The following is a 9,366-nucleotide window of genomic DNA, read 5'->3' on the forward strand; positions in this document are numbered from 1 at the left end:
TGACGTGTCCATTAAATAAGTGATCATATATTCCTCCATTCTAGATATCATATGGAATGAGACATGGATTATAATCATTCTTTGTATCAATTTGTTGTTTCCTGATTTTCTATTTATGACAACTCACTAATTGAACAAATCAAATCAGTCCAGGCTTGGCCAAGCACTTAGGGGTGTCATCACTAAATCATCGAGGGGCCCACATATATCACTTTTATCCTTATAAGGTAAAAGGAATGGATAAACTTTGACTCATATGCTTGTACTAATTACTTGTTGAATCATACACAAAGGCACATTTTATAACATCAAGTTACTGATGCGTTTTCGTACAATCAATGTATAACCAACTCATAGTCAACAACTCATATCTCTAGGTTTGAAGAATATAAGATATTATCGTCTCATGATTCACTCGTGATAAAATCCATGAAGTGATTCAAATGAGCATGGGTTTAATCCAATACTCGAATCTTATTCTAGGAGCACTCATGAAAACTACAGTTAAGTCTAGCCACCTAGATAAACTACAGTCTCATTCATGATAGTCTTGCATCAATACCTACTTCCAAAGTATGATTGACTGTGGACGGTTTGAATAACCTAGTTATTCAGGAAGTCAAAACATGCAAAGTGAAACACAAGAATAATACTAATCCTATATGCCCCAACACTTTGAGAGTAAATAAAAAACACCTTTTATCTAAGCACCATTTCGATTACTCATTATTCATGTAAAGTTTTGAATTATCAACTCAATAGTTGAATTAAAACAATAGTCATGCCATGCTCCAAGCATGCACACTATGTTTACCTATGATCCTTTCTTTTGTGAAATAGATCAATTGAACACGACTCCAATGATGCTCATTTCATAATCCTAATCCCTTTTGTAAATGTAAGAATACCAAACTCTTGCCATTTACTATAATCTGTTAGATTCTAAACTTATATGCAATGATTCTCTTGTAATGAATATGCACAAAAGTCACAAAGACTTGGCAACATACATTACAAAGTATTCCAATGGAGATCAATTCCATGGAAACAAAGTCTCATATTCAAAGTACATTCCTTTGAACATCCATCTTTACATTAAGTTTTCTAATCTTACACAGATTCAGAGAATAACTTCCGCCTATGGAAACAATTCCATATTACCATTTTAACTATCACTTCTGAACAAGAGTTGCCTCTTTTCAGAATATGTCAATATGGTCCTTTCCAAAGGTTACACTATACTTCCGATTGTCCATGAGCAACCAATCTTTGGTAAACCTCATATTGTCCTCAGTAACTGCTTAATCATTTTAGTCATATCTAGTTCTATTCCTTTTTCCCTCTTAATGCCCTAAGCATTTGGAAAATTTAGAATGCATGAATATTATAGCACATGTAATCGATCCTATACCCGAAGCATATGGGACACGATTCATGATGTCTCACATAAAGACGTGGTACTTGACCAGTCTTTTGCTAAAATATTTTTATTTGCCATGTTCTCACAATTTGAACTATGAAGAGGGATGTCGTAATCATAATCGAATTTTGAGAACGCGACATATATAGAATTTCCTTATGTTGAACCATTCCAACAAAACATTCATATATATCTTTGACTAAAGTTGATTAAAATCTCAATCTAATCTTGTAGAATTGGAATGAAGTATAAAATCCTCTCCCTTAATTATATCAAAACAATTTTTCAAAGCGAATTAAACCTTTTGTTTTTCTATAAATAACATTGCTAACTTGCAACACGTAACATAATAATCATGCTCCCACAAACATGATAATTATAATTTAACTAGCATAACACTTTATGCTCCCATTAGCTTTGACATGTACCCATAAATCAGCTAGACTTCTAGAAATCAATACTTTATTGACTTTCTTACCAAAGTTTAGTTTTTTGATACGAGATGCTTTGATAAGACTTTATCAAAAACATACACCTTTCCTTAGATAACTCACATGTGTGTCTAAACAATTATGAAGAGGGATGTCGTAATCATAATGTTTAGACCTTTTTCCATTCTCACAAGTCCATGTTAGTGTGCCGGTTAACCACACGCGCTCCACTAATGACTTTGAGAATGCAAATATCACAATTGTTATCTACTTAAAATCTACTTAGTTAGAGAGTTTCCTCACCGTCATTTTCATGAATCGGAGAGAAACCTTATGACACTTAGATTTTATGGTGTATGTGTTCCTATCCATGTGAATTTTTCATAACCATAATCACAAGACAAGGTTAGTGACAAATCCAAACTCATATGGACTGAACTTGCCCAATCTCATTTTCTTGCCACCCGGCAACACAAGGGCCTACCATTGCTTCTAGGTTGTTATGCAAACAATCACTACTAGAAAAAAGGCCTTTTACGACGCTCATTGCGCGTCGTAAAACGCTCAGACGACGCGCAAATGCGTGTCAAGGAAGGCCCTGTCATAAAGAGAGACGACGCGCATTTACGACGCGCATTTATGACGTGCATTTACGACGCGCGGTTATGACACGCAATGCGTATCAAGGAAGGCCCTGTCATAAAGGAAGACGACACGCATTTGCGTGTCGTAACCTTACGACGCACATGTTTATGACACGCAATGCGTATCAAGGAAGCCCCTGTCAAGAAAGGCCATGTCATAAATGAAGATGACACACATTTTTGCGTATCATAATTTTAAATGTTCTAAAAAAAATATTTACAATATCTAAATTTGATGTCATACAATTCATAATAGAAATAAAATATCATATACAAAAAATACAATCCATTGCATAAAATTTAATGTCATACAATTCTATTTTTTACAATATCTAAATTTGCATCTAATCTACTCTCTACATCAAATTCCAACTAAATAAAGTTGCATCTTGCCTTTCATAATTCTTTAAGACTAATGCTCCAAACAGCTGTTATATGGATAAGAAGTTGTACATTGGCCCATCTCACTCAAGAAAGACTTAGCCAAATTCAACTCCAAGTCTTTACTGCATCTAGCTTGCTGATAATGCTGCAAGATTTGAATCAAGTGGCTTCATATTCTTTTCTTCCACCAACTTTACCTGATGCACAAAATACACAGAAACAAAAAAACATTGTATAGGACAATCCAAAAACACATTATAAGCATAACAGTCAGCAGTCCATGGACTTACTGTGAATCAATAATTGCAAACACCAAAGTTTGTTTGTGTGAACTTCACTTTTCTCATATAAAAACCTCTAATTCAGTTGATTGCATAGCCTTTGTGGACAACTGTTGGGGTTTCTCTTTGGGTTCTACTGAGGACTATGTCTGCAAAGTCTTTTCCAGTGGGTACCCTTGTGATTTTCTTGAAATTGTATTGCACCATGTTTGAATATTTAAGCAAAAACTGCATCAACACAAGTCATTATATCAGAAATCTACTGAATATTTGTTTCTTGGTATATACTGTTTTGAGTTTTGAGTGATTTCAGTGTTTACAAGACCAATGCCCTATGGGTTTTGAGTTAAATTTAATAAGATAATTGTGTTTATTTAGTTAAATGTAGTTGAAGAGACAAGAATAACATAGCTCTCGCTCTGTAGTCTATATAAGAACCGTTTATTTTGACATCCCACCATCAAAAAAGAAAATAACCCAATGACACCATACAAGAATTATAAGAAGCTTAACCTAAAACTTGGATTGCAAGTGTCGATTCATTACCATGGATGCAGATACATTAATAATAACCTCCTAAAGGGCTCAACTAATTAAGGTTAGAATAAGCCTAAAAATCAAGGAAAAGATACCTTTAGTCCCTGGTCGTTAAGGTCTTTCAAAGTATAATGAGTTGTTCCACTAAACTCACCGAGTCAACACAGTCCAAATCTGGAAATGTTTCTCGCCTTGGAAACACCTGGATATAAACAAAATGTATACAATTTAACCGCATTATTATAGAGAACAGTGTCCCCACTCTTGTACTAAAGAAGTTGCTTTCGGCTCATTAGTTGCCCATCACTTACACCATCCCTGCAAATAAAAAACGAAGTGAAGATTTAGTTTTTTTTCTTTAATTGTACCACTTGAAATTATATTTATATATATACCTATAGAATATGATCCCCAGTGGTTTTTTCCCTATTGCCTTCTCAAAAGATAGTAAAAGATCCCTGCATTTTCAAATATTCGAGTTACTACATTACCCAACTTATTAACATCCATAACATATACTATCTTTTGACCAGTCAACGAGACAAAATGCACCTTTGTTGATTTGCAAAAAATTGGATCAAACTTCTACAATGTTTTGCCTTGTCCAGACTCTAATTTCTGCGTGCAGCTGTTTTGACTTGTCCAGACTCTAATTTCTCTTCTACCTACATATATTTTGTAATAGAATCAGATTTTTGGATTGTTTTTTGGGTATTTAATAATGAGGTAAAGCCTAAATTTATATAAAAACTATAACCCTTAATGGGGAAAAAGAAAACATACTTGCTCCATCTCCTTTTTTTGAGATGCTTTTGAATCTGATCTCCAAGCAATATAGAGCAAACACAGCCCAAAGAAGGCATAAAGAACTGCATTGTAGAAAAAAACAATTTAGATGTCTCACAATCCTCATATTTTAAATTGAATTTTAATATATATATATATATATATATATATATATATATATATATATATATATATATATATATATACTCAATACATACCTGTAGCAACACTGTTTGTGTGTTTCCTTGATATTAGATTTGGAACAATCCTACCAAGCCCTGTAGAAAGTATCTACATACCAAATAAAACCAAACTAAACTTAAAAGCAAACTAAAATATATGTTTTTCATTTATGTTCACTAAAATATGAAAATGGTAAAAAAGAAAAGTAGCAAACTTACAGTCATTACAAACAGAGCACTGAGTGCACCTGATAGAACAATTGACTTTGGATGATGCATTGCCATAAGAGCTGCTATAATAAAAGTTTCATCTCCAATCTAGATGGAAGCAATAAATGGAATATTGGGTAATGTAATTTTGAGAAATAAACATTTGTGGAAACTTATGTGTGCCTATAAAAAAAGATAGGGAAAGAACATACCTCACTGACAAGAATCATTGACAAACTGGCAAAAAATGCATCCAAAACACCAAGACCAGGATCCAAATTTACTACAGCTTTTGGATCAATCTTGTCACCTATGACATTGTTTTTAATTCTTTCCACAATAACCTGTTTCAAGTAAATACACGCATTAAGATGTATGATGAATAATAAGTAGAATCTTATTCAAACCTTAACATAGACTAGCATATAGTATTTACATATCTAAAACTTTCTATAGCATAAAGAAACAAAAATTTGAAATCCAACTATAAAGTATAAACACAGGAAAGAGGAAACTTATAAATTAGTATTGAAAGTTCATATGTGTCTAAATGCTCATCCTCAACAGAAAGGTTTCCAATGTATAAGGGTTTTAATAGCTTCAAGTTTGTTCACAAATCACAACATTATAGCTATATCACTAAACCTTCTTCTTTTGCTCCTCTGGTGAATCAAGAATAACCCCACTTTTCTGCAATACCTGTTGGATAACCTAGAGAAATTGGGACAATTTTAGCCCAGGGGTATTTTAGGAATTTTTTAGTAAACTTGCATTTTTTATGTGGTATTTGAATTAGACTACGTTTCATTTGTGTTTAGTATAAAATAGGACTTGCATTACATTGTAATTTCATTCAAAATCATGTTTTTAATAAGTAGTTTTACCTTTGGCAAGAAGTAAACATTATTCCTCTGTTTTTTGGTTCATTCCCATGTTCATCTTTTTTCTTCTACACTTCCTATTTCTCTTTTTTCTTTTGCCTTGGTGAACAAGATGCAAACTAAAATCTGCCCCTACGTAATAGCAATTCTCTGATGACACTTGGTATTTAGGTCGCCACTTCCCCTGTTCATCTATTATTATTTTCCATTTAGCAAGAATCAAAGTCAAACAGTTCATGTTGCTGAAATCCATCTCCATTCCAACAATGGCATATTGCTTTTGTATTTGTATTCTAAGGAGAATTAGGTGCCCTACCCTCACCCTCAACCTAAAACAAATGCATATCTCAACAATTAGGCATATAATTTTATAAACTGGGGGATGATTTTCATGAAAAAAAACACAAGATTTAAGAAGGTGAAGTGATTCATGTTTAGAAATTAACATGAACATATATAAAATAAAAAACGAAAATAGAATAAATTGTAAAGGGATCGTAGAATTACCAGAAAAAGGAACATATAGAGCACTGCTTTATAGAAATTGGTCCCCCCTTCAGCTCTTCGACAATCTTCATCTGGTGGAGGAGAGATATCTTCTGGCTCCAATGATTGCGTTTTTATCACCCACATCTTCTGGCTCCATCCCTTATGTGGAATTAACCTTCTCTATTACGTGCAAAGTTTTTTTTGGAATGGAAGGCCTGTTGTATACTCACTGTTGCTTTCGTTTCCAACTATCAAACACCACCGAGACCACCTGCAATAAGGAAGCACGAACAAAGGAGAAAGAAAAAATATTCATCTATGGAGGAGAGAGATGAGAGAAAACCCGGTGGAGGGGGAGAGACGAGAATGTGGATGCATCGATTAGGGAGAGAACAAACTCAGAGTGTGAAGTGAAGTCGGATTTAGGAGAAGTTGTACCAGTTTTAGGGAGAAATCGAACCAGTTGGTGTTTGTTGTTGATCTTCTTTGTTGATTACTGACTCGTGAATAGAGAGAAAGGTTAGGGTTTCTTGATTGAGAAAAAAAAGGAAGGTGGGATTTTTAATTTTTTCAGAATTTCATTTCCCCCTACTGTTAAAGGATGGAACGCACGTTCCATTAAAAATTATAAAGCGACATCCTTAGACGACGCGCATTTTATTATAGGTGCCCTCCGTGTTTTTTTTAGACACTAATTTAAGGGCGCGCAATAATGTGTGTCTTCTATCCTTAAATTTTTTGAAGAGATGACATTTTTCTAATGTCACTCTCCTTTGCGTAACATAGATCAATGAGCGTCGTATTTTGCGCGTCGTAAAAGGCCTTTTTTCTAGTAGTGAATTGAGAACTTATAGAACTCACAAGCATAGTCAACTTAAACTGGAATGGGCACAGAAATAGAAATATGTCAACACAATGGGTTACAAACCTCAAGTTGTGTGCTAGCGATTAAACAATAGGTTTTATTCATGATTAGTTCTTGAAACCTTTCCAAGATCTTTAAGACTCCCATTGTCCTCTTGACATATGAGATTCTCTTGTCAAGAACCATTCCTTGACAAAACAAATATTCAAAAGTTAGTGTGGATTCTTATCAAGACAAACACTTCTCACAATTGATCTTAGTTGGTATCTATTTTATCCAGAACATCACAACTTACCAATTTCAAATGTACAAGCGTAAGAAACATGTTACTTTACATTTGATAAGTGTTATAAACCTTTTTTTATTTTTTTTTTAAATTATGTCACTCAAGTTACAATCTTTGATTATGACTCTAAGAATTCTTTTTGGAACGAAGTATGATTTATCTTTTGATTTAACCATTTCAACAATTCATGATTCCCCTCATTAGCCAAACAAATGCACTAAGGTGTTTTTAGAGGATCAATTATGATATGGTTTTATAATCACTAAGATAATCATAAAACAAGATACTCATGTACTCTCCCATCTCTTCAGTTTGGAGAAACCTTTATCTTTCTGCCTAATTTGATTCTTCTTATTCATTCTGCCAATCATTGAAACCTTTAAAATGTTTCAGAATTACACTTAAACTTGTAAGCACAACCATATTTACTAAACTTTAGTAAATCATAATGAATAACCTTATTAGCCTTTGTGGTGGACCTGACCAGCGCACAACCTAATGTACCCAATCCTTTAGTCCTTCACTTGACTCACATGTACATGTGAACAAGGAATTAGTCTTAATTTACAAAAGACAAAAATTCTCATTCATCATACAATACAAGTTGCATGATTCCAAGTTTCTATCCATGTGAAACTTGGGTGATGAGAATCTTTCATTATTTGGTAAATTATGACTCTACCACAAATGAAATAATCAAATCCATTTTCCAATATTGTTATCAATAAATCATATAAACGACAATTTTTCACAAATGCCATTGTAAGGATACTTAAAATAAATAAAATCAAAACTTTTCTTTTATTTTAAAACTTGCGGAAAAACTTATCATTACAATGCAAATACATATGAAAAACATGTTGTTACCTATTCCTAAGCAGTCTATCATAACTCTTTAAGTAACAACTCAAAATTCTGATCACCGAACCATGCGATTGAAATCCATCTTCGCGATCAGAATCAACATACCCCTTTTTTCCTTTGACTCTTCCAAAACATCAAAATGTAATTAGATTACATCATGTATTAAGAATCTCCAAAAAAGACTTCATAGAGTTAGATAATGGACTTTACCTAAAGTAGAGTCAAACTTTTTGATTTTACCATCCTTATGATCTTTCAGGTAAATTGGGCAGCTTCGCAACCAATGTCCCTTCTCTTGGCAATAGAAACATATGTACTTTTTGGAAATGGTACATGAGACTATCTCAGACTTATCCTTTCTATTTACCATTAGGTCAAATTACTTGACCATGGCCGACCCCTTTCCATTGGGAAGAGAAAGCTTTTCTGCACTTTCAATGTTACCATTACCAATGTCCATGGAAGCATGGGAAGTAGATCTTCCAATCAAATTTGCTTTACCATTGCTCCAAATGATTGCTGATTCAGTAGCATCGAGCAAATATGTAAGATCATTAAGGGTCAAGTTATAGTCTTTCACATAGTAGTCCTTAAAGAACTCACTATGTAACATCCCAAATTTCAGAAGTTTGAGTTAAGGGCTTAAAGTGTGAATTGAAGAAGGGACTCGACGAGTAGGTATACTTACTCGCCGAGTCGGAGTGGGGTTTGAGTCGTGAATTAAGTGACCAACTCACCGAGTCGGAAGCTAGACTCGACGATTTGGTGCTGGATTGAGAAAACCTTAATCTCGAGGGTTGCACCCTATTTAAAGGACTTTATATACTTCTCTCAGCCTCCTTATTGCCCTTGAGAACCAGAAAACCCTAAGCTCGTGTGTGTGAGGCCTTTGGAGGGAGATTGAAGCTTTGGAATCGGTTTCTAGTGGAAGAAACTTGAAGATCAAGAGGGCTTGCATCAAGAGAGTGGTGTAGATCCAGAATCTACTTCAGTTTGGGCACATCTTGGAGGTAATAAATTGTTACCTTCCCTCTTTTGCATCTAGATCTATTCATGAATGATATCTGGGGCCATTTTGGTATGTTTGAGATCTATGTCGGGTTTGG

At 34.0% G+C, this 9,366-nt stretch overlaps 1 long non-coding RNA gene across 1 annotated transcript; it reads right to left on the bottom strand.

Moving 5' to 3' along the window:
* Nucleotides 1–4,701: 4,701 nt before the first annotated feature.
* On the bottom strand, nt 4,702–5,204 carry LOC145070774 (uncharacterized). Its single transcript, XR_013690072.1, has 3 exons — nt 5,088–5,204; nt 4,885–4,983; nt 4,702–4,774 (listed from the first exon to the last, which is right to left on the bottom strand). It is a non-coding gene; the product is annotated as an uncharacterized LOC145070774 (long non-coding RNA).
* Nucleotides 5,205–9,366: the final 4,162 nt, after the last annotated feature.

Source organism: Lactuca serriola, chromosome 8 (assembly GCF_051521515.1).
Source record: "Lactuca serriola cultivar US96UC23 chromosome 8, Lser_US96UC23_V15, whole genome shotgun sequence".
NCBI classification, from domain to species: Eukaryota; Viridiplantae; Streptophyta; class Magnoliopsida; order Asterales; family Asteraceae; genus Lactuca; species Lactuca serriola.